The 26,865-nt window shown below is 41.9% G+C and overlaps 1 protein-coding gene across 3 annotated transcripts in view; it reads right to left on the reverse strand.

Annotated features, from left to right (window-relative positions):
- Positions 1–26,658, reverse strand: part of LYPD6B (LY6/PLAUR domain containing 6B) — a 112,542-nt gene extending 85,884 nt beyond the window's left edge. For all 3 annotated transcript variants that reach the window (XR_005554812.1, XR_005554811.1, XM_039327837.1), the window contains exon 1: positions 26,013–26,658. The gene's annotated coding sequence lies outside the window, so the exon portion shown is untranslated. The remainder of the gene's footprint in view (positions 1–26,012) is intronic.
- Between the last annotated feature and the right edge of the window lie 207 nt (positions 26,659–26,865).

The raw sequence follows: 26,865 nt of genomic DNA on the forward strand, positions 1-26,865 counted from the left end.
GGTCATGGAATGCAGGAGGCCAAAAGGACATTGATAGAAGTGAGAATAAGCAGGTGTGTAGGTCGTCCTAAGTGTGGGCAGGTAGCCAAGAACCCAAATTTTGATCACATGACCATGACACTTCAGTCACTATAACTTTGGGGACTGGCCCTCAGTCCCTTTCTTCAATGTTGTCATAACTTCGAACTATCATTGAACAAATGGTCAAAAGATGAGGACTCCCTTTACTTCAGTTTTAGGGGGTTTTTTTCCTAAGGTTCTTGGAGACAAATCATTTGTCTCTCAGCACTGTCTCTAATTTTATCTTCAGTCAGTTGCCCTTTGCATTTGGTTTGAAGGTCTGCCGCCTTCAACGAGAGCTTTGCAATTTGGAGTTTTGTAATGACATTCACAATAGGCTTTGCTTAGAGTTACTGACCAGAAAGTAAAAGCTTCTTTTATTTCAGAAGAATTAATAATCAAACACAAAATTAGCAGTTGCATGAGCCAACAGGGCACTGCAAGCATCTATTGTATAGCTAGATCAAATTTCTGTCCAAACATAACCTAATTTTGCCAAGCAGTAGGTATCAATTCCACATACCAACGCTTTCATTTTGTCAAACTGATGAAGCAGAAAACCTCACTTTTTTGACATTTCCCCCTGATTATCTGGCACTATAGTAATTATCAGCCACCCAACCTGGCACCCTCATAAAGAAAATTGAAGTTAGCCTCACCTTCACCTCCACTGTCAGAATTTCTACATTGTGTCCTTCTAAATTCCCAATGTTTCAATGAACTGAAAAATACATTATATTTCACTTTCATCCTTGAAAATGGAAACGGCCATTTAGACTTAATCGTTTCAATCTTCTTCTATTCAAAATATTTCTTTAAACTTAAAGATTGAGGTGCTCCTGAAAAAACTCTCTCCACACAGATTCTGATAAAATCTTATAGGTTCATATTAATAAAAGCACATCAGAAAGTACATATAAAACCAGCAAAAATGAAAGCAACATATAATGGCATTCATTAAACAAATATGGTTTGAAATGAGAACAGTCTCCACATTTTTAGGAAGCCAATAATATAAAAGGAAAACTGAACGTCTTTGGGTCAATCACTATCTCTCACCCTAGGGGTATACAGGCAGTCCCCAAATTATGACCAGTTGCTTAGCAACTGTTTGTAGTTACAACGGACTTTCCAAAGGTACTTATAACCAGGTTCCAAAATTTTAATGGTGACCTCCCCATGGTCACATGATCCCATTTCAGGTACTTAACCAGCCCACATTTACGACTGTTTGTAGATCCCACGGTAACATGATCGCAACTTACAGTGATTTGCTGAAAACCAGTGTTTACTTTCAGTTTTCAGCAAAATTGGCCCATAGCAAACAGTGGGGTCACTTAACTACTGCAGATTCAGTTAATGACCATGGTGATTCACTTAACAACCACCATAAAAAAGGCTGTAATGACCCCCTTTACAATCATCATGACTTACAACTGTAACAGGCAAACTTCACTATGTCATACATTGAGGACTATCTGTAAGTCTGTCAGAAACATAAATCTAAGAAGAAGAGGAAAACACGGGCACCAAAAAAGTTCTCTATTTTAGAAGCAAACAGAGAAAGATTTTAAGAGTGCTACCAAGCATGCAAGTTTGCACTCTATAATAAATTAATGGTAAAGCAGTTTTAGTCAAAGGTCCTACAGCATGGGAACAAGGGAAGATTTACTATTTTATGCTGTACTCCAGTTGAAATCAGAACAGAAATTCAGAATATTCAACAGTATTGTCACTGTTAAAAACCACTCCCCACATTACCGAAATAATAATTTAGCATAGCTAAATTTGCTTTAATCTATTGGGCAGAGATGGGAGGGAGAAGGCTCCTCTATGCCAATTCAGAACTATCTGTAAGGCTTTTGGGTGCTGTTCCCCCTTTGTGATCTGCCCTTCCTCACTCATGAAAATTATTTCAAAATAATAATAGAATTCTCTATTACTAGATGAGTATGCATGCATCTAATCCAAAATCTTAGGGAGATTTCTTAGATACAGAAAAGAGATAGAAAAAACTTGAATAATCAAGATAAAAGAAGAGCGCAGTTATTCTCTCCTATATAAATGCAGGACACTAACCTATAAATTAAAATCACCCTGCGCCTAGAAATACTATGCAAGAGTCTCAGCATGGATAATTCTATATTCTAGGCACATGTAATCAATACAATAAGCGGTATATAAGTCTCATAAATAAATAAATAAATAAATAAATAAATAAATAAATAAATAAGGTTCTGAAATATTGCAATGATGTTTACGCTCCTATTCAATTTTCCTCTCAGCTGCCAAAACCAGGCAGGAAAAGAAATCAACCCCAACCCTTCGCAGCAGCCAGGTTGGGTGACATACTGGTTATAGCATGGTGCATTTGGAGATGACCTGTTCAGGAAGCTGGTGTAAGAAAATTAAATTAAATGAAGGAAAAGAAGGGTAGACTATCTAAAAAGCATCTACAATTCCAATAATAAAATCAGAATTGAGCACAAAATTAACAGAAATGTTCTATGGGTTGGTAAGACAATATTTGCCACACGAAAACCTTATTCTCAAACTGAAGGTGTGAGAAACCTTAGCCCAGGGGTCTTCAAACCTGGCCCTTTTATGACTTGTGGACTTCAATTCTCAGAATTCCTCAGCCAACGTGCCTGGCTGAGGAATTCTGAGAGTTGAAGTCCACAAGTCTTAAAAGGGCCAAGTTTAAAGACCCCTGCCTTAGCCTGTGCTAGAATACTAAACATGCAATTCACTCAACTCCTAGTGCTGTAGAGGGCATTATTTCTCAACCTTGGCAGCTTGAAGACGTATGGACTTCAACTCCCAGAACCTCCCAGTCAGCCATGTTGTTGGCTGGGGAATTCTGGGAGTTGAAGTCCACAGATCTTCAAGCTGTCAAGGTTGAAAAACACTGCTGCAGAATATGAGTGAGGGTTGTGAAGATTCTTTGCTGTCCAAGGACTGGACACACCACAGTGTAAAAGATCTGAACACAATGCTTTATTATGGCACATGCCTTCCTCAACAATGAGGCTATTGCTCTGGGTTAACTCCACCTTTCTAGGCTTGGCAAGTTGATGTTGTCATCTAAATACATCTTTAATACACAGTCCAGGCAAATGTTTCCAAATCTAGTGACACACAAACTTTGCCTCCTTCAAAAACTTCTTGCACTAGTTGGGATGAGATGCTGCCTCAGCGTGGTTGCTCCTTTTCTGGTTGCTGCTGAACTCCAGGCTCTGCCCTGCCCTTAGACAGTGTTGCTTTTGAATAGTCAAGCCAAGTTTCGGGCAGGAATCCCACTAGGATAGGCTGCTTACTGCAGGTCGGGATCCTGAGTGTTCTGATAGTTGGCTTGCATGCCTGTAATAGCTGTCAGTCTCCAAACATTCTCTCCTGCTTCCTTGCCTGCTTGCTTTTTCCTGTTTCCTTTTTTCCTATACACCCACACCCAATCCATCTTGGCCTTTGCTTTTCTACGCTAAGCACTTGAGTGGGGTGAGGCTTCTTCTGGACATCAGAGCATGCTTAAAAACGGCGTGGATGCTTGTGAGTAAATTTGTGAGTGAGTGAATGTGTCAGCCCATCTCTTAGGTTTCCCTTTGGGAAAAAAGCATGAGCTGTGCTGAGCCTAGGGACATGCAGTGAAAAGCATTTCTGCCTGGCTGCAGGTTTCTTTTCCCAAATGCAGACACAGCCATCCCTACTTTACTTCCTCACAGGGGTGAGTTGTCATTCCATTTACAATTGGAAGACCAGTAAGTAAATACTTTCTCAGTAAAGCAATCCAATGGTCTATGTCAGGAGTAGGCAACATTGGCTCTTTTATTACTCGTGGCCTTCAACTCCCAGAATTCCTGAGTCAGCATGGCTGGCTCAGGAATTCTGGGAGTTGAAATCCACGAGTCATAAAAGAGCCAAGATTGCCTATCCCTGGTCTATGTACATCAACGAAATAGAGAGAATTGACAGCTTCCACACAACCACATCCAAGTCTTCTCCAGAAAACTGGGATTCATCCAAAAACAAAAACAAAAACCATATGCTGATATCTTGGATGAAAGGGACATTATTTTATGTATGCATATGTGTGTGTGTGTGAAAGAGAGAGGGGGGGGGAAGGAGGGAGGGAGAGATTGAGTATTAATTTAATTCAAGAGAAGGAATAAGTGCTGGCGTAAGGTAGTAATCTGCCTTCTTTGATTATAACAGATGATTTCTGAGATTTCTTTAGAGCAGTGTTTCTCAACCATGGCAACTTAAAGATATGTGGACTTCAGCTCCCAGGATGCTGCCTGAGGAATTCTAGGAGTTGAGGTCCACACATCTTCAAGTCGCCAAGTTTGAGAAGCACAGCTTTAGGACAGGGGTCTTCAAACTTGGCAACTTTAAGACTTGTGGACTTCAATTCCCAGAATTCCTCAACCAGTCCTGTCTGGCTGAGGAATTCTGGGAGCTGAAGTCCACAAGTCTTAAAGTTGCCAAGTTTGAAGACCCTTGCTTTAGGGCATTCAAAGGACGAGAGCAAATGGTTGCAATGGTTAGAGATAACACTGAGAATGTTCATGCTTAAAGATGAGAAAGCTATTGTTGCTAACTTTGCTGAAACTCATGTTTGTTGAAACCCACATCTGGAATATTATTGAAACTCATATTTGCATAAAGATTTGAAGTTCATATAGAAAAGGGGCATCAAACTGCCAGCCCGCAGTCTGGACGCATCACAAGGAAACTGCGCCCCCCACATTGCCGGCAATGGGGAAAAAGTTCTGATATGTCACGCGACGTCATGTGACGTCACGAGTTTGACATGTCCGATATAGAAGATCCCAGCCAGGTTGAATGCCTTAGCTTCTCCAGCTGTAAAAAAAAAAAAAAATCCCTGGCTGAAACAATAGACTACTATTAATCACTGTCAGTATAGAAATACAGAGGCAGACAAACTCCTAAAGTTCATGTCAAAAAATATGTCTGGAATCCAGGTGACAACAATGAACTTCATAAGACAAAACAAAAGCAGCAGCTCTATCTATTTTTAAATAATCCTTTCATTCTTCCCAGTGAAGCTTCATGGCTCATGCTTTATTGATTTCTCCTGGGAAAATTTTTACAACATTTTTCTTCCTCAGGAGAGACCTTTCTACCTGTCACTAACAGTAGAATTCAAATGTCCTTCAGAAAGATTAAACTCAGCACATTCAGTTGGCAAATGAATTTAGATAACACCATTTTCCTAAAAGGCAGGTTTTTTTTTTACTGAGGTGTCAGATTCCTCTAGTCGTCACTCATTCTTTCACAATAACCATTTAATTCTTAGCTCTCTACTTGATCTTCATTTGAAGGAAAGTCTTCCTAAAGCATCATTAGCATATGTGCATTTATTGTTCTTTTATTGGTAAGTGTTGTGTGCACTTAATAGGGCTTGGGGGACAAATGTATCTTGAATAAAAGTACAGATCTTGGAGTAACTCCCACTGTGAATATATTCCTAATATAAAGGTTGAATGATGAAATATAAAACACATGCAATGGTCACATATAGGTATACTGTTTTTAATATAATTTTATGTATTTTTTTCAAACAAAAATTCACTGTGCCCCTAAATATAATTATGACTATGCACTAAACAAAGATATGGTAATGATGTCTATAACTATGCAAGAATATTATGGGACAATAGTTAAAGAAAAAAAAAACTACAGCTATATACAGGCATAAAAGACATCAGCTCATTGTCTTTCTATGTTGAATTTTTGCCATTATAAGAATGGCATAAAAGCTTCTGTTGTACTGTGCAGACTACATTAAGGAGCAATTTGTCCTGTGGCTGCCATTTTGCTCCACTCCCAATGGATGGGTCAAAACTGCAGTTGTTTCTGGGTTGCCCTGCGTGACCCGGGTACATGTGGCCTGTCCTTCTTCTGCAACATGAGGTCCAGAGATCTTCAAAAGATAAGTGTGGGATAGGTGACGAGCATGTGGGGAACAGATGCAAGCACTGTGGATTACTGGTGGGGCAGGATGGAGGGAAAGGTTTGGGAGGCCTTGAGATAGCCCTGCAGTCAGTTGTAAGGGTGAATGACAGCTGGGGCACTGTTGGGGCCAAAACTATGAAACAAGGTTATATGTGGCTTTTGGGCAGGGAAAGCTGATGTAACATTGTACAGCTGTTCGTGGATTGATCCTATCTTGAGGACTACTTTGTACAATTATACAGCAATATCCTGGTAAATAAAGTTTTAATTAACAACTGCATAAAATATTTTTAGCATGGGAAGGACTTTGGGAGTCTACCTATCGTTTCAAGAACAGAAGCTTCAGAGTAATTTATGAAGGGAAGAAGACTTCCCAATTCTACATCTCTTAACAGCATGTTCATTATATGGTAATTTACTATGCAGGGCAATTATGAATGTCTTGAGAATGATATCCAACTTATGCTCAGAAATCTTCACCCTTGCTTTATGTAAACTTTAAAAAGACCAATGCACAGAATCTCAGAAATGTTCTTGGCATTGCTAAAGCCTAATTGACTCCTTCTATTCGTCTTTTATTTTTTTCTGCTGGCACCCAACTTCTCTACCTAGGATAGAGGCAGAGAATTACCTATTCCTTGTGATGGAAAAGCTCAAAAAAATCAGGGATGCTGAAAAGTAAAAATAAAAATAAAAATCAAGGAAGTTAGTAAGAGTATGACTTTCTTGCAATATCATCCTGCTGGTAAAGTTAAAAGATGAGGCAGGAATCTAAGACTAGTCCATAATAGTAGTGAGGGTAGATAGCTCACTAAAGTAGAAATGGGATGTCCTCACTAGAGTAGGAACTCCAAAATAAAATCTAGAAGAGCACGTGGCAAATCATGTTTGTATGAGAGCTGGATTATGATTAATGCAAGCCCAAAGAATGCGGTATTTGATGTACTGCCAGTTGAAAAATGATACCGGGTCTCACTTCATGCAAACCAAAATTAAGTTTATATGAGGTTAGTACATGTGCATTTGGGGTTATTGGGTTACTGTTGGGGTTTCAGACACTGGCACTTGTTTTCTTCACCTATGAAAAATGGACAGAAGGAAGATTCCTTCAGATAAACATTATGAACGCAAAAAGAAAGGGCTCATTATTATATGATGGCAAAAATCTGATGTGGTTGAACAACATGAACACGGTCATAGCAACTGTATAATAGGAGAAACTGTTAGAATGCCTGAATCTACAATATGAAATACATATAGTCCTGAACATATGACGATAATGGAGTCCGAAATTTCCATCATTTTAAGTCATGAGAGCAGTAAGTTGAGGCACCCTCATGATCAACCCAATTTTACTACCTATTTTCCCAGAGGTTGTAAAATGAACACCGTAGTTGTGTAGCAAATGCTATAGTCGTAAAGCAAACATCACGATCATAAAGCGAGTCCCTTCATTCATATGAATATTTTTTTGTGGAAAACCGGCAAAACTCATCATAAATCACAGATATGGGGACTATGGAGCTTGTGTGTGTGTGTGTGTGTGTGTGTGTGTGTGTGTGTGTGTGTGTGTTTGTATGCAGTTGTCAGACCTTTGGAATCAGATCATAAATATCTTTGGGGTGGGGGTTTGTTATAAGTGCGTTTTGCTCCATTTTACAACACTTCTTGCCACAATTGTTAAGTGAATCACTGCAGTTGTTAAGTTAGTAACCTGGTTGTTAAGTGAATCTGGTTTCCCCACTGACTTTGCTTGTCAGAAGGTAGCAAAGGGGATCAAGTGACCCCAGAACACAGTAATGGTCATAAAGTATGAACCAGTGGCCAAGCATCTGTATTTTGATCACATGACCATGGAGATGCTGCAAAACTTGTAACTGTGAAAAATAGTCATAAGTCCCCTTTTTCACTGCTGTTGTAACTTTGAATGGTCACTAAATGAACTGTTGTAAGTCGAGGACTACCTGTATAGGTCAGGCCCCAATTCTGTTTGCCTTTAGGAAAGCCATTTTCCCCTAGGCCAGTGGTTCTCAACCTTTCTAATGCCGCGACCCCATAATATAGTTCCCCATGTTGTGGTGAACCCCAACCACTTATACATCACCGGGTGCCAGGGGCGTGGCCGAAGAAAAGGGGGAAAAAATGGCAGACAGCCTTGTGTGGCGACCCCTGTGAAATGGTTGTTTGACCCCAAATGGGGTCCCGACCCACAGGTCGAGAACCACTGCCCTAGGCCAAGGGTGTCCAACCTTGGCAACCTTAAGAGTTCTGGACTTCAGTTCCCAGAAGTCCCAAGCTAGCCTGGCTTGCTGAAGAATTCTGGGAGTTGAAGTCCACAAGTCTTAAAATTGCCAAGGTTGAACACCCCGGCCTAGACTTTAGGGGCCATTTAGGAATAGAGTTCTCTTTTAGTTTTGTTATGGTGCTTGTTCACCATTTACATTTTGTATTTTATATTTATATATTGTACACATTCTAATGTACATGGGGTTTTATATCCAGATTTATTATACACTACTCTGAGTCACATTGTTTGAGGTGGGCAGCCACAGAATGAATGAATGAATGAATGAATGAATGAATGAATGAATGAATGAATGTATGTTTGGATTAGTTTAGATCCCGATGATGAGGCCACCAGGGTGGAAGCCGTTCTTTTAATAATCAGGGAAAGATGCTGAACTTTTGCAAGTAGATCTGAGGTAATGATATGGCTGGTTGGTCAGTCCGGCCTCAATTAAAAAAAAGAGTAGTTGTTCATTTCGCAAAGTCCTTGTACAATTGGAACATGGAATATGAGAAGACTGACAAAAGGAAAACTTGAATCAAGGAAGACATGCAGAGCATGGAAATGAAATGTGCTAAATGTCAATAGATCAAAACTGACCACTTTAACTGAGGTAATTACTGTATGCGATATAGTACTCAAAGAACAAGAGGCTATGAAATATAATATTCAAAAGGAACCACACTAAGAAAGTTCTCAGCTATGAACCAATGAACATAATAATATCTATTAGAATTAATGTTTGGAATAAGTGGAGATAAGTATACACTCTTATTGTAAACACAAAGATGAAAGACACCAAGGATTCTATAGCAAATTGTAAAGGGTGCTAATTGCAATATTTGAAATATAGTACTAACCAAACCTGCAAGAGACAGATTAGTAGACTTTTCCCTAAGAGTATTCTTTGTTCTTTGTACATTATCCCCACCAGCTTTGTTTTAAGCAATATCATCTCAGACCTGAATGTCCCTAGATGAAGAACCCTGGAATAAAATCAATTACATTACAGGAAACAAAAGAGAAAGAAGTACAATCTAATCAATCAAATTATTTCCAGGCTGAATCAAATATATGAGTTAGTTAGAATGGGACTACCAGATATGGATTGCAAAAGTTTGGATGATCACTAGAGGAAAGCAAAGAGTTAGTGTTCTGCATCTTTTTCTTGTTATTTAGTGATGATCCAGTTGTTTGTAACCCACATCTAGAAGCTCTTAGAAAATAAAACAAGCGGTGTGCTACTAAGATTTCATCTGAAGAACAGTTTCCAGTCAGAATATAGAATACTGTAAAGTAAAATCAATGGACATTTAATATACAGTAGTAGATATCATTCAGATAAAAAATAATGTGAGGTTGAACATTTTGGCCATAATTCCAAAAAGTATGTTTGGAACAAAAACTTCATTCCACATCACCAAAAGTATACCATACTCATGGTGATGACAGCCTTATGCTTTGGGGCTCTTTTCTTCAGCTGGAACTTAGGATTTAGTAAACATGGGGGGAAATTATGAACAGTTCTAAATATGAGTCAATTTTGACAGAAAACCTTCAGGCCTCTGCTGAAATGTTGAAGAGGAAGAGGGTTTCACCTTTCAACACGACTACGGCTCAATGCATACCTCCAAATCAAAAAAAAAAAAAAGAAATGGCTTCACCAGAAAAAGATCAGAGTTTTGGAAGGGCCCAGCCACAGAGCCCAGACCTGAATCCAAGTGAAAATCTGTGGGCTGACCTGAAGACTAGGGCTGTGCATGGGAGACGCCCTGGCAATGTGACAGATTTGGGGTGCTTTTGCAAGAAAGAGTGGGCTAAACTCCCCATGAGAGATCTGCCAGGCTAATGGGCTCCTACCCAAAAGACCGAATGCTGTCATAAAATCAAAAGGTGCTTCGACGAAGCATTCGTTTAAGGGTGTGCCTACTCGAGCGCAGTCACGTCATTCTAGGTTTTTTTACTTTTCCCCCGCCTAAAAAGATGTTGGTTTTTCAATTGAATTTTACAGCTTATATGTTATATTAAAGGTGGAGAAAAAAAATCTGAAGTAATTTATCTGATTTTTTTTTCCTTACGAAAACATGGCATTTTAATAGGGATGTGCAGACTTTATCTATCCACTGTATATGAACTCTCCCGCCCTTCTGACAATGAGTTAAGCAAGGCTCTGTGCCTCGCTTAAGGACCCTAAAGGAGCAGGCAGCCATGAGGCCGGTTGGTCCCCTGAGAGCCCCCTCTTTGCCTTTTTTTACTAATTTTCAACATGATTTAATCATCCTTGCCTCTTTCTAAATTTTTAAAAATTAATTTTTATAAGGCTGTTCTTATATATTACCATTTTACTGTACTGTGCCTAGAGCAGTGGTGGCGAACCTTTTAGAGACCAAGTGCCCAAACTGCAACCCAAAACCCACTTAAACATCATTGGGTGCTGGGTGGGTGTGGCCCATTGGGTAGGCGTGGCTGCGGTGGTAACAGCAGACTGGGTGGGACTAAAAAGTTCAATCAATCAATTCCAACTTTGCAAGATTTTTTTTTCCCCGCGAGAAGTTGAAATTGACTGATTGATCGAACCTTTTTTTTTTTTTTTTTTGTACACGGCGGCGGAGGCCTAAAGCGAAAAGGTTTTATAAAACCCAGCTGAAGGCCTAGGACTGGGGCAACGGCGCGCATGCCCACAGTGAGGGCTCTGAGTGCCGCGTCTGGCACTCGTGTCATAGGTTCACCACCACTGGCCTAGAGTCTCTCTCTGAGGGAGATTTCTTTTAAAACTTTAACTGCAAGTTGCTGGGAATTGTTATGGAGTCAGGTGGCCCCAAAGTGAATTGATGATAACATAAATACATTCCACGCAAGAAATTATCTAGGTGGCTTTCAGCACAGGCTGTCATGATAATTAGGAAAAGATGGAAGAAGAAAGCCTTGAGCAACTAGAATGAATGACAACTGAATGGTGATTTCAATTTCAGGCAAAAAAGGACAAGAAGGCTATCTTAAGACGGAAGTGAAAGATGTTTTTAAGACCAGAGCAATCAAAGGAAAATTTACATCTAAAATAGGATTTGTCAACTCTTCTGAAAGAGTTCTGATAGAGGAAAATAAGATTAAGGGGGAAAGGAAGAACAACACTGAATTCTAATAAAAATGGCATCATGGAATGACAGAAACATTTATACAGGCACAATACATTCAGGAACAGACTCCTCTAAGACAATAAAGCAGTTGTCAACTACAAAAGTAGCAAGCATACATGAACATTTGATTGCAGATGAGACAAATAAAATAGCAATAGCACTTAGAGTTATACACCGCTTGAAAGTGCTTTACAGCCCTCTCTAAGTGGTTTACAGAGTCAGCATATTGCCCCCAACAATCTGGGGTCCTCCATCCTTGGAAGGATGGAAGGCTAAGGCAACCCTGAGCCAGGGAAAATTGAACTGCCAAACTGCAGGTAGTCAGCAGTCAGCAGAAGTAGCCAGCAGTACTGCGTTCTAACCACTGCGCCACCACGGTTCACCTTTTTTGGCCAATATACACAATAGCAAGACTGTATAACTTAGAGATTAGAAAAAAAAATAGTGTACCGGTAGTCCTTGACATATGATCACAATGATCACAGCCCAAAATTTCTGCTGCTAAGCAGGACAATCCTTAAGTGAGTTTTACCCCATTTTATGACTTGTTTTGCCCTAGTTCAGTGGTTCTTAACCTTTCTAATGCCGTGACCCCATAATACAGTTCCCCATGTTGTGGTGGGTGTGGCCACCAATAAGAGGGAGTAGGACAGCTAGGGAAAAGGAAAAAAAATGGCGGACAGCGTGGTTTGGCGACCCCCGTGAAATGGTCATTCGACCCCAAATGGGGTCCCGACCCACAGGTTGAGAACCACTGCCCTAGTTGTTAATGATTCACTGAAGTTGTCAAATTAACAATACGGCTGTTAAATGAATCTGGTTTCCTTATTGACTTTGCTTCTCAGGTTCCAAAAGGTGATCATATGATTCCCCCCCCCCCAAGATAACGCAACTGTTATAAATCCATGCCAAATGTCTGAATTTTGATCATGTGACCACAGGGATACTGCCATGATTCTAAGTGTGAAAAACAGTCATGCCATTGTAACTTTGAACAGTCACTAAATGGGATGGTTGTAAGTTGAAGACTACCTGTATATACTTTTACTGAGGAATCCTTGGTGCTTTCTGAGCTTGGTAGTTTGCATTCAGATGTTTCATTACCAACTAGGTAACACCAGCAGCATGGGTAATTATTAGTGTCTGCAGGGAAACAACCAAGCTCAGAGAACACCATGATCTCCATAGTTCAACCTTGAGCTATATAGAATCTCTTGTATTGGATACTTATATTGAAGCAGCAAAATATATGCAAATTATTGAAGAACTACACCAGGGGTAGACAACCTTGGCTCTTTTATGACTCGTGGACTTCAGCTCCCAGAATTCCTGAGCCAGCCATGCTGAGGGGAAGGGAGAGGTTTCCAAGCTGAGCCATGCTGGCTCAGGAATTCTGGGAGTTGAAGTCCACAAGTCATAAAAGAGCCAAGGTTGCCTACCCCTGAACTACACCATTACTCATACAAATAAAGAATTGTTTGTGTTCGTATGAAGACTAGAACCACATATAGAAAGAGAAATGCTACAGAAAAGGTAAAGAGAGCAAATCTGATCAGTAATGTAAAACAGAGCAATGGTTTTATATTTGCTTTAGGGACTGCAGCAAAATCTTTAATTGTATAAATCAGAGATGAAGAACCATGTCCCCTTTATGACTATGAATTCTGGGAGTTGGTCCACATGTCTTAAAAAGGCCATCATTCCCCACCCTGGTATAAATCATTCCAGAAGATGGAACATATTAATCTTACCTAGGGTTACTAGATCCTGCCTGCTAATCTCCAGACAATTGCTAGGTAGAAAAAGAGAGAAACAAAGAAATATTTGCTCTTTGACATTATCTAAAAATCACTTAGATTTTTTTCCATCAAGATCTGACAACCTTACTATAAGTTACTGTAAGAATCAACTTTCAAGAAATAAATCAACTCAGCATTGGAAAGAAAGGATAGTATTTAGTTAGTTGGCTAGCTAGCTGGAAAGTTTATATAGCCACCCATCTCACAAAACATGAATCTGGGTGGCATATCATGCATCAAAACAATAAAAACCATATAACATTCATATGTAAACAAAAAACAGAAAAACCCAAGATAGCAACAGTCACTTGACATGACACATCTATCTTGCCAGCTTCCCATGGGACCACCAGGGTTGATGGGAAAACATTTCAAGGGCTTGTCTCAAAGGTGCTTTTTCAAGAGGCAACTGGACTTTCCTGTTTTTCTTTAAAGATGATTTGCTTTTCACCTATTACTTCGCTTGATCATTGTCTTAAGTAATTACTAATCACAAATCAAGAAAGCTAGTTTGGCAGAGTGACAGGGGGCTAGATACCAGTAGACTGTAAATTCTAGTCTCTCCTTAGCCACAAAGATAGCTGGGTGACTTTAGGCCAGTTATCTTCTTTCAGCCCTAGGAAGCAGGTAATGGCAAACTATCTTTGAAATATTGTCAAGAAAGCTGAAGAGATTTGTTCAAGGAGTTGCCAGGAGTCAATGCCAATTCAAAAACACACACACACACACAAACAAACACAAAGTTGCTTCCTTTTGTCTTCTTCCAGGCATACAAGCACCTAATACATACTCTGATTCTATTCTTCTACTAGACTAGACAATATTTTAATAGGTGTTGTCTTTGCCCCTACAAATAATGCACGTTCTGACAATAAATCTCCTTTGTGCTGTAAAATCTGTTCCCCGCTGATCATTCTTCAGGTCAGATGCAGGAGCACTCCTGTGCAGCAGACACAGAACACTTCATTCTCCAACTCAGGTAAATTAAAAAAAAAAAGAGTGAGAATTGTGATAAAATGGTATTTTGGTTTTGGGGGAGAGGAGAGAACCCCAGTAAGTAGCCAGGAAACAAAACAAGGTGGGAACTTTCCTCCAATGGAAAATCTACCTGCCCCAGAGCTTTAAAGAAAACACTTGCAAAGTTGTCTTTGCGACATTTCCTCTGGGGCTCCAGCTGAGCCAAAAGTTTCAACTTGCAAAGACTTCTGCAAGCTCCATAAAATGGCGTGGCAAAGACTTCTGCAAGCTCCATAAAATGGCGTGGATAAGGAAGAGCCAATCGAGTTTCACTGGCTCAGGCCTTGCAAGCAGTGGTGGGATTCAGATATGTGAACAACCGGTTCTCTGTGTGAATGCCACTTCTAGAAGTCCGTTATGGGCCTGGGCAACAAAAAAATTAGCTACCAGTTCTGCCGAAGTGGTGCGAACTGGCTGAATCCCACCACTGCTTGCGAGTGGAAGAAGCCTCTGTTTTCCCAGTGAAAGTTAGATGAGCAACATAGAGGGGCTAGTTCTTGCAGTGGATGGATATATAGCTGTAAGCATTTTATATCTGGAATTGTGAGCATTAATTGGCTACAACAAATAAAGTAGATCTTTTAAAATAAAGTTACCTAAATAAAACTGCTAGTTGGCCATTCAGAAAAGCGTTGCAGCCACACCAACACCTGGAAAACTTCCCTTTTGTAGTATAGCGACCCACTTCCTATTCAGATGCAAATCTACGAATTGCCTAGGTAGGAGGTATGAGAGCAAACTAAACAGAGAAGATCTCTTTGTTGTTCATCAGGTGATTAAATATTTGTTTCTGTCCATCCTGGAAGACTTTTTAAAAGAGGTTTTATCAAAGTGTCAAATGCATTCTGATCAAGTCTAACATCTACTTAACAGAAAACAGCCGTTTCTATGACAAATAGTCTCGCACGGTGTATACACAGGCAAGATTTTGCAAGCCTGAACAGCCGGATGCAATGTGATGTCATGTGAATTAATAGCAGAAGTTGACTATAGATTTCAGGAATAGCATTTCTAAGAAAATACACACATATCCCATACAGAAGGGTGCATCGATGTGTTAAAACTCACAGGTAGCCCTCGCTTACTGACTGACTCGTTTAGCGACAGTTCAAAACCGCAATGTAAAAAAACCCAACCCTGTGACCAATTCTCACATTTACAACGGTTGCGGCATCCTGCACTAACGCGATCATCTTTTGAGCACTTTGCAACTCGCTTGCAAAAAGGCAAAGTTAGTGGAGAACGGGAAAGGACAATCACCTGAATCCCTTAACGACCATGGTGACTCACTTAACAACCAAATGGGAAGTGAAGTTGTAATCCCATCTGAGGCACATAGTTTTCTACTTGGCAACCACAGCACTTGGCAACAGAGTTGCTGATCCCAATTATGGTTGCTAAGCAAGGACTACTTGCATTTAAAAATATATATTCATAAATAAGTAGCTTTGTATTACAGGTAATCCTTGACTTTCAACTGCAATTGTGCCATTGTTTACTGAATCCCCGTGGTTATTAAGTGAGGCAACTGCCTATCACGTCTTGCAACTGAAATTGAGGGGGGGGGGAGAACTGGTAGGAAGTTGCAAGTGACAGACTGGGGGCTCCCTGGATGGGAGAGGGAGGGAGGAAGAGTGAGGAAGAGGGTCAGGGAAGGTCTGCAAGAAGTCCAGTATGGGGAGGTACACAAGGGCTGAGAGAGGGTCCAGGAGATATGCAAGAGTGTCGGAGGGTACGTGAGAAATACTGGGCGGATCAGGGCGGATCAGGGAGGGTGCGCAAGAATCTGGGTTGGGGAGGTTGTGAAAGGGTGTGCAAGCATACAAGAAGTGTGTGAAAGGAACCACACAGGGTGGGTATAGGTGTCATGCAGATCCAAGAGGGTGTAAAAGTGTGTGCAAGAGGTGCTGGGCAGGTTGGAGAGGGTGCACAAGGCTGTGCAGATGTGAAGGAGGGTGGGGAGGGTGTGGTGAGGCACCATGTGAGTTGGGGAGAGTGTGCAAAAGGTGCTGCATAAGTAGGAGAGGGTATAAAGCATGGCTGGCTCAGGAATTCTGGGAGTTGAAGTCCACGAGTCATAAAAGAGCCAAGGTTGCCTACCCCTGGCATAAAGGGAAGGTTTTTAATTCTTTTTTAAAAAAATTAGTAACAAAAAGAAAAAAAGAGCCAAGCACAAGAAGAATGATGATGGTAATACATTGTCAAGGAGGAAGGGAAAAAAACATTTTAAAAAATGATTTAACAAAGTGACATATGGCAAAGGGTGTGAAGGGGTGCATGAGAGGTGCCCACGTGGAATAAAGACAATCAGGCAGGATATGCAAGGGTGTGTGCAAGAGTTGCTGTGCAGGTCAGTGAGAGTTCAAGAGGTACGGTGTGGGTCGGGGAGGGTTTAAGGAGGTACACAAGGGTGTGAAAGTGCAAGCAGTGCACAAATGGCCAACACCTGGCAGAAGGACTGGGGAAGGTGCATGGGTGGGGGAGACTTGCCCCAGCAACTTGAAACTTTCTCTGTCACCTTCTCCATTGACTTAGTGGAGAGCAGGCAGGGAAGGTTGCTAATGGTGATCACATGACTTGTGGGCAGCGGCCCCCAACCTCATGGGCACCAGGGATTGGTTCAATGGAGAAAGGTTTTACCATGGACTGGAGAGGTTTCGCATGCTGCCTACATCCCGTTGATGGGGCTTCGCTTGTTTGTGTGGCCCAGTGCTGGTCCAGCTTAGAATGATCACCAACCGAATGGTTGTAGATTGAGGATAACCGTATATAGCAGACATGTCAAACACAAGGCCCGGGGGCTGGATGTGGCCCGTGAAGTGGTTTCATGTTGCCCGCGAAGCCATCCTGGAAACATCCTGGCCCTGGCCCAGGCCAGGCTGAAGCCAATGTACAATTTTGTGATGGCCATCTATATTGAAACGCATTCAGACTTAGCTCCACAAGGCCATCTAGAAACAGCGAGAACCAACCCCTGCCACATCGGCCCCGCCCCCTGGGTGCATGCTGGGGAGGTGTCACCCTGTGTGAGGAATGAAGAAATGGACCATGCCTTGGCGCTTGCCCCAGTCCCACCCCCTTCTGCCAGAGACCCTCAGATCTGTCCCACTCCTGCCCAGGCACCCACAGGCACCCTTGACGCAAATGATGTACAGCTGGCCATGCCCACCCAGTAGGCCACACCGACTCCATCATGCTCACCCAGTAGGCCACACCCACCCTGGCTACATCCACTCGGCTCCCCGAGGGCAACTGCAATGCTGATGCGGCCCTCAATGAAATTGAGTTTGACACCTCTGGTATATAGAAATGATAATGAAAGCAACTCCAGATTTTCTGTTACTGTTTAATATTTTTCTAACTGGACTAAGATTAATGCTAAATATACATATACAAAACAGGGTCTTAAGATGCATATTTATCGCAATTATTAGGAGGAAAAAAAGAAGATTCTCAAAGTAGAGGGATATACTAGATGAGAACTGGATTATTTGTGTTCTGCTGTTAGGATTAATTCATAATGTACCATACTACTATACGTTGGACATGCATGCATAGATAATAAAAAGCACACAAAACACAAATGATGTAGTTGCCCATGAAAATTCAAATTACAGATGAATGTGTATGTAAAGTAATTAGCTTTGATCTAAATTTTTACTGTAGGGAAAATTGAGTTGGAAAGCATTGTTATTACGCTGTTATTTTGCCTTTATACCTCACTTTGCCATCAGATCATTAGATTCTCATTATTTATGAGTGTCAAATTATGCTTAATATTTTCTGAACAAAGAGACTAAACCAACTTTAAGCAACATATTTTTATTTTGCCTTGCTTAAAAGCCATTACCCCTATTTACAATCATATATGAGATGGGAACCAATCATTAAATGAAATGTCCTGATTCCCTGTACAAAAACATAACAGGTGAATTAAGATCGCAGTGCTTCCTGAAATATGAGGTTATGCAGCTAATGTATCTTTGCCAAAATGTTATCATTGAGGTTTTGCACAAATTATGATTCATTTCAGTGTGTGTGCAATCAGTTGTACAGTAACATACTGTATATGCCAGCGTATTAGGCGACCCGGTGTATAAGACGACTCCCGTCTTTATCGCCGAGCCACATTCCTAGAACATCGTCTTATACGCCGGAAACTACCAGTATTTCCGGCGTATAAGACGACTCGGCGTATAAGACAACCCCCGTCTTTGGCGCCGAGTTTAGAGCTTGCAGAAGTCGTCTTATATGCCGGCATATACGGTATATCAAGGAAGCCAGATATAAACCAATTCGTTGAGCAGAATTGCAATCTGCCAAATAAGTAACCACCCCAATCTTTTTAAAATTTAATATTGACAAAAACTAGACATTTATAGTTATAAATAACTTTAAAATGAAAAGCTGCACCAGAATCACACACACACACATACATGGTGCACACTGTTCAGATAGGCCTCAGACAGTTCAAACCATAGTGACAGTATGTATGATGCAAGCAGGAACAGCATACATTGAATGGCACAACCAAGTGATTGGCATTGTGTGCACAGAGTATGGATAAACCTTCCCATGTCGGATGGGAGATCGCATAGAAAGTCGTGGAGAACAAGAGAGCTAAGATCCTGTGGGACTTCCAGATCCAGATGGAGAGGCAGATATTGGTCAACCAAACAGACATTATGGTAGTAGACAAGGATCAGAAGATACCAGTGGTGATAGATGTAGCGGTGCCAAGTGACAGCAACATCAGGAGCAACATTAATTTGATGGATCATGGCAAGCTGTGGAATATCTTTAGAGAAATGGGAATATTGGATCATCTCGTTGTCCTCATGCAACACCTCTCACAAAGGACAGAAGTGAAGGTGAGTTCATTCCAGAGAAGGTCTATCTACGCACTTGCTAAGACAGTGGTTCTCAACCTTTTTATAGCCACGACCCCGGTCATAAGTCAAGGACTAGCGGCCCGGGAGCGCCGTGCATGCATGGCAAGCAGGCCCGGGCACTCCAGGGCGGCCGTGGAAGGCAGGGCGACCACCAGCTGGGCCACCAGCTGGCCCAGCCCAAGGCAGGTAAGGCACCTGCCGGGCCCCACGTGCGCCAGCAACCCTCCCTGCACCCGCCGCTGCCTCGCTAGACTTACCTTGGCCGCCGCCCATTTGGGGCGGCGGCAGGCAGGCCCAGGCGCTCCTGGGTGGCCGCGGCAGCAGCAGCGCAGGGCAACCACTGGCTGGGCCACCAGCTGGCCCAGCCCAAGGCAGGTAAGGCACCTGACAGGCCCCACATGGGCCAGCAACCCTCCCTGCGCCCGCCGCTGCCCCACTAGGCTTACTTTGGCCACTGCCCATTCAGGGCGGCAGCAGGCAGGCCCAGGTGCTCCCGGGTGGCGGTGGCACAGGGCGACCACCGGCTGGGCCACCAGCTGGTCCAGCCCAAGGCAGGTAAGGCACCTGCCGGGCCCCATGCGCGCCAGCAACCCTCCCTGCACCCACCGCCTTCCCACCTCCCACCCCCGGCCCTCTTTTACTTACTTTTTAGTTGCTCAGCAGGGAGGGAAGCTCTGCAGACTGTTCTCCTTGCAGCACTGTTTGCAGACTGGGGCTTTTGGCGGGCTCAGAAGGGCAGAGACAGCCCTGGACAATTCCTATTGGCTTTTGAAAGCCAATAGAATTAGACTCTATTCAAGAGAGTCTATTCTATTGGCTTTTGAAAGCCAATAGAATAAGAGGGAGTAGCAAAGCTAAGGAAAAGGGGGGGAAATGGCAGAAAAAATGGCGGATCGCGTTGTTTGGCGACCCCCATGAAATGGTCGTTCGACCCCAAATGGGATCGCGACCCACAGGTTGAGAACCGCTGTGCTAAGAGTTAACACTGATATGATGGTACATAATCAAATCAAATATTTGACAGGGCACTACAATCTGATTTAAGCAAATAGACACTTAGCATTTATTCAAGACTCAGCCCAGCCAAGACTCAATAAAACCATTTATGGGGCTTTTACTACATGCCTGCATTTCAATTGGCATTTCTACCTTGGTCAAAGTGCTGCACTGCAACCTTTGATCTGACGAGGCCCTAAAAAGTGGTGCTGTTTCACAAAGACGTAATATTAATTACATACCCAGGTACAAGGGTTACACCCAAGAGATAAACTATGGACGCACTTCTAATGAAGGCTGTGATTCAAATAGCTACTTTTAGCACATAGTAAAGTTTTGTTTTAATACTCTTCTTTGACATCACTTTGTCTCTTTTTCAGACACATATATACTGTATTCTTTATCATAATTTCTAAAGCTCCAGGTTCAATGGCAGATTTCCATGTGGCACGGGGAAGAAGGTATGTGGAAATGCATAGTTTTGGGATCCTGGCCAAGTATATTATGAACTGAACCGAAACAAAAACATGAGATTGCACAATCATATTTTCTTGTGGAAACAACAAGAAACCCATTTTCAGAAGGACTGATTTTGAGATAAGCATTTCTCCAGTACTGTATAAGATAATGTATCTTCCCACATCCAGACATTACTTTACTAATCTATCACATTTGATTTATAGTTTGCCTTCAGGATTTTTGTTTCAGAATTATAATGATCCTCTTAATAAGCGCATGAGTCACTTTCAAATGCAGAGACAAGCCACCCCTTCTTACAGGTCTACATTCATGTTAGTCTGAATTTCATGTGTTCAATTCTACACATCTGATAAAGCTGGTCCCTTCCAGGTTTTCATACTCCCAGAAGGAATGTTAACATTTCCTTTTCATTAACTGGGAAGATTTACATCTAATCTGTCACTTTGAAGTAACTCCTGTTTTGATGTATGCACAGCAGATGTTACTGTAGAGTATTTAAAAATAACGCTAATGGGTAGACGTCTCTAAGGGAACTTATTCTACCAACACATTTGCCTTAAAAGACGGTGAAAATAACCAAGTCAAAAACCATAGGTTTCAGGAATCACAGTCTAGTCAAGATGTATCATAAACTGGTATGACTTTTGTTTTGTTTTTCATTACAATGGACAATTTATTTAGTTTTATTGTAAAGCGTGATTAGTATGCATACATCAGCCAATTCCAGAAGACTTTCTTCTTTCTAGAGCCATCCTTTGACAGGCCACTATTTGCTTCTGCTGCTTTTTGTCCACTGAAGTAAAAAACAAAAAAACAAAAAACCGCTAATTGGAAGTGTGAGGGGAACATGAACTTACACAAATCTGAACTTCTGCCATTATATTTAATTGCATTTTTAAATGATCCAGCTTATTTCAAATACTGTATTATTATCAGATGGAGGCCTTTATTCAAACATGAGATCTGAGGCAATTGCTTCCATATATATATATATATTTAAAAAACCCAGCCAATTTGGTCTAGTGGTTAAGACTGTGAGTTCAAATCCCACCTTAGCCATGAAAGGCAGCTGGGTTATTTTGGGCCAGTCACTCTCGCTTGGCTAACCCACATCACAGGGTTGTTGTTGTTGTTGTTGTTGTGGGGAAAATAAGAGGAGGAAGGTGTGCTGGATATGTTTGCCACCTTGAGTTATTTGTAAAAATAATGAAGTGCTATACAAATTAAATAAATATGAAAAAGTTCTACTTGGAAGAATATGTGAGTCTTTCCAATATCAGATAAAATTGGTAAGAGAAGGCAAAAAGGATAACAGATTGGAAAGGATCCACTTATTCCTGCTGTCAATTTCCTCAGAGATTCAGTAGAATATCCAGTGCGGTTCATTAAATACATCAAAATGTCTCTTTTTTAGTCATTGGCACTAAAAAAAAAATAAGGCTTTGTGGAGGAACAGGGAAACCATCTTTTTTGTGTACATCCTTCAGCACTGAATTGAACAGAAGTATAATTTACATTGTTTTTTACTTTATGTTTCAAGTAGGCAAATAAAATAGGATTTTTTTTCTTTTTTTGGAAGGGGGGAAGGGCTTTAAATCTGAATTTGCTTTATCATCTCAGACCAGTATTTGGCTGGACCTCTTGTAGTGGCAGGACAGACTCACTATGAAGTAAAGCGTATTCTTGATTCAAGAATTTTTAAAGGGAAATTGCAGTACTTAGTGCAATGGAAGGGATATCTTTTGCCTGAAGCCAAATTGGTGAAATCTAGCAATGTAAAAGCTGACAGACTCATTAATAGGTTCTATAAGAAACACCTTAACAAACCAAGAGGCAACCCCTAACCTGTGCTTTTGTTTGCATTGCAGGATTTGTCATTTTTGTAAGGGAGGTCGGATGTCAACGCTGCTAACATCAGATGTTCTTGCTTTGACAACAGATGGAAATGCAGCCATTTTTCTCTATTGCTTTTAGAGTTAGTTGATGCTGGGAGGGGGAATGTGGATCAGAGTCCAGCTAGTCATAACAATAATAACTCAGCCATGAGAACCCAAGGTCATTGGGCCCAGAGTTGATAAGAGTTTTGGCAGACTGGAGAGCTGGGGGAAAAGCCCACACTTCAAGCTAATTGGGGAATATGATTTATGATTGTTTATTGGAAGAGGGAATTGTGCTTTGTTACTTTGTATCCAGGGGAGGGGTATTTAGTTTTTGGTTTCGACTATGTAGTGCTAATAGTTTGTTTCTCGAATAAAAGATTCTTTAAGGTAAACAATGCCTTGAAGTTCTTTTGAAGAGTTCTATCTGTCAGAACCATGACACTTGATGCAAGGCTTCTGGTAACATAGCTCAATATTGTCTTGATTTTTTTAACTGCTGCTTGTTCATGTTCTGTTGTGATCCGTTAATATTCCTAGAATTGGGTTACCCAATATTCCTCCTAAAGAACTAAGTCATGCAGTCAGAATTCTTATGACTCATAAAGTAGCAAAATACCTTAGCAACAATCATTCACGCCTTCATCACATTCTGCTTGGACCAAGGTAACATGTTCTATTTGGAGCTGCTTCAAAGAAACTTCAACTGGTATAGACATGTGAAAGTAATTTATTTTGAGGACTGATTACTTATATGAGTCAGGGGACAATGCAAAGTATTGGTTATCACCTATAAAAAAATTAAGCCTTTGGAAAAAATTATTTGATCCCCTGCTGATTTTGTACATTTGCCCACTGATCAATCTATAATTTTAATGGCAGGTTTATTTTAACAGTGAGAAACAGAATAACAACAACAAATCCAGAAAAACGCATTTCAAAAAAGTTAGGGTTAACGTTGACTCAGCCTTCCATCCTTCCAAGGTCAGTAAAATGAGGACCCAGATTGTGGAGGGCAATAGGCTGACTCTGTAAACTGCTTAAAGAGGGCTGTAAAGCACTGTGAAGCGGTATATAACTCTATGTGTTATTGCTACTATTGCTATCTATCTGTCTGTCTGTCTATCCATCATCTATTTATCTATGACATTCCAAAATCAAAAGCACTGGAAAATCGTATAAGTAATATTTCTGGTTCACAATTTTTAACTATGAAAAAGAAAAAAGAATAAAAGATCCAGAATATTTTTTTCAGTAGGCTTTTCTAAAACTAAAAGAAATAAAATGTTAGTTTGGCATTATGAATCTAATTTCTTATTTTTCTTTATATTTCTACAATTCCACACTTTGGTAATATCTATTAATTTTTAATGGTAGCCCTCAAAGCTAATTCCAGTAAAGTCTCCGGTAATACAGTAAGTGAAACTCCCAAACACATTCCATTTTGCCTTCACTGGAGGTTTCCAAACAACTCACAGTATTGGTGGTCTTTGAGTTGTCCTAATAGAATTTAGAAATTATTTAGAACTTGAACCCACCCTATTCAAATAAGATCCTGTTTGAAATATGGTTACTCTATTAATTAATTGGCAGGCTCCTATACCTTTTTTTAGACCTATACACACAAGCGTAATTCCATTCGTAGAGCTTTTCTGGAATGAAGTTGCAGCCATGGGATTAGCTTCACCTGTTGAATTCTAACCTATTGCGCAAGGGTTAAATGCACTAGACTAGATGCTAAACTAAGCATTCCCTACACTGAACAGTCGTAACCATCATTTGGCCACCACAATTAGCTAAGTTGCATCTCTTTTTAACGAATCATGAGACAAATAAGATAACTATCACTTTCACATCATTGACTAAAACTGTAATTCTGGTTGTGTCCACAATGAGTCATTGTTTGTTTAACCACAGTACATCAAATAACTGGCTGCATTAATGCAACGTGTTAAGTCAAAACCAAGTATCACATTAAATCTTGGCGTTGTGTGAGCCCATTTTGTGAATATATGATACTAAACTAGATTTCTTCAATCTGATGTTCTCCAGATGAGCTAGCCTAACTGTACGGTTAAGGGGAAAATGGAACACGTCTAAGAGAGTACAGATTGAAGAATAGTCTCGGTTGAACTAGAGATGAACTTTGCTCAAAACCAACATGAAGACAAGTCTCATGTTATAGAAAAGTAAGTCTTTCCTGCCCCAATAGTCCAAGGTAAAACTACCTGGTATAGATGCCAGATGAAGAATTAGGAGGAACAAAGGAGGTGAGGATAGACACACAGTGTCTAGCTAGTCGAAATAATATTGACACACCTTCTCCGCCCTGAAGATGGAATGCAATTCAATGGATGTATATTAAAAATTATTTCCAGTCCATTTTACAAGTCCACACATTTCTCACACACACTCAGAATGAACCCAGCAGAAGGCACCAGGGTCACACCAGCTCTCCCTCACCACACCTAGCCTTTCTCCAATTAGTTACATTCTGCAGGCATCATGTTAGCATGGGCCAGCCTTTCCCAAACTAGTTGCAAAGGGAGAGTTGGCGGGTGGGAGTGGAGGTCTGAGGCATCTGGAGAACACTAAGTTAAAGGCAGCAGAACTGTGGACAGGGTACCAACTCTACTGAAGCTCCAATACTTTGGCCACCTAATGGAAAGAGAGGACTCCTAGGAACAGACCCTGATGTTGGGAAAGATTGAAGGCAAAAGGAGAAGGGAACAGCAGAGGATGAGATGGTTAGATAGTGTCATCAACACAGTGGGCATGAGTTTGGGCAGACTCAGGGAGACTGTGTGGAACGACTTGCCTCCAGAAGTTGTGGGTGCTCCAACACTGGAAGTTTTTAAGAAGAGACTGGACAACCATTTGTCTGAAATGGTATAGGGTTTCCTGTCCCAGCAGGGGGTTGGACTAGAAGACCTCCAGCATCCCTTTCAACTTTGTGGAGGAGAGAGGGACAGACGTTGCATGTTGTGGTCCATGGAATCACAAAGAGTTGGACAGGACTTAGCAACTGAACAACAACAACCAATTCTACACCAGCCTAACTTTGGAAAAGGGAAGCCTGCTCAACCCACATTTCCTGCCCATGGAGACAAAATGCTGAGGGAAAAGCGGACCCAGGCAGTGGTTCCCTCCCGGCTGATCCTCTTCAACCGGAGATGCCAGAAGACTCAACCTGGCACGTGCCTCCTGCCAAGCAGCTTCCGATCCCTTCTTTATGCATCAGCTCCCGAGAGGAACTTCATTAAAAGTTACTGATTCCCGCCCGTTTCAACAATTTTGCAAGATTTTTGCTCCCCCTCCCCGCCGCCCCGCCAGAGCCAATGTGGCTGGGGAATACGGACCCCTCACGATCAAGCTCGGGACGGCCGAGGGCTCCTTTTTTTCGGGCCGCGGATCCCCAAGAGGCCCCCGGTCCCAAAAGAGTTCGGGCGGACAGTTTTCTTCGCGAGTTCGCGCCCAGCCTCTGCCCCACTCACCAGCGCTCGTTCCGCTCGCTTTCGACGCCTCTCCTCAGCCGAGACAGCGCCTCAGAAACGCGGGACCGCAACCCCTCCGCCGCCAGGGAGGGCCGGGGCGGAGGGCCTTGGAAGGCGCTTACGCCTCGCGCGCTGCTGAGGCGGGGTTTTACCTGCCCGGGAGTGAGTGAAACCTGCAAGGCGGGTCTCCTCCCTGGCGAAGAAATCCGCGCACTGGAAGAACGGTAGGGGGTACCCACTTTCTCCCCCCCGTCCCCCGTCCCCCAGTTGAGCTCGTCCCGGTCCCAAACTTGAGCCGGCTCTTAAAATGTCTTGGCCGTGGTCTCCAAAGGGCAATTTGATGAAACACGAAGCAGCACGGCAGGAGCGGTCGGTCCGTGTCAACTGAAAGTCAAGTGAGGTCGAAGGGGCGACCAGCAGCCGCGACCGGGTTTCGCGCTGTTGAGTGGGAGAGGTCAGGAGCTCCGGCTCTCCGCTTTGCCTGCGGCGTCTCGGCTAAATGAATCGGGTTAGGACTCCTTTTTTGGGTACCTTAACTGTTCAGGAGGCGGCTCGAAAAGCCAAACCGAAACTGGCATTAAGCTCATATGAGCCGATCCTAATCGGGAGGAGAGAGAGAAAGAGGAAGGAGAGAGAAAGCGAGAGAGGAAGGAAGGAAGGAAGGAAGGAAGGAAGGAAGGAAGGAAGGAAGGAAGGAAGGAGGGAGGGAGGGAGGGAGAGAGAGAGAGAGAGAGAGATGTTGCTGGCTGGCTGGCATTACAAGACAGTGGAATTACTCCGAGCTAATAGCAACGTTCAGACTTCCCCCAATTCTTTTTAAAGTTTTTCCTCCAGTAACGTCTGCCAAACTTGA

Source organism: Crotalus tigris, unplaced genomic scaffold, assembly GCF_016545835.1.
Source record: "Crotalus tigris isolate CLP2741 ecotype Arizona unplaced genomic scaffold, ASM1654583v1 scf7180000024369.3102671, whole genome shotgun sequence".
NCBI lineage: Eukaryota > Metazoa > Chordata > Lepidosauria > Squamata > Viperidae > Crotalus > Crotalus tigris.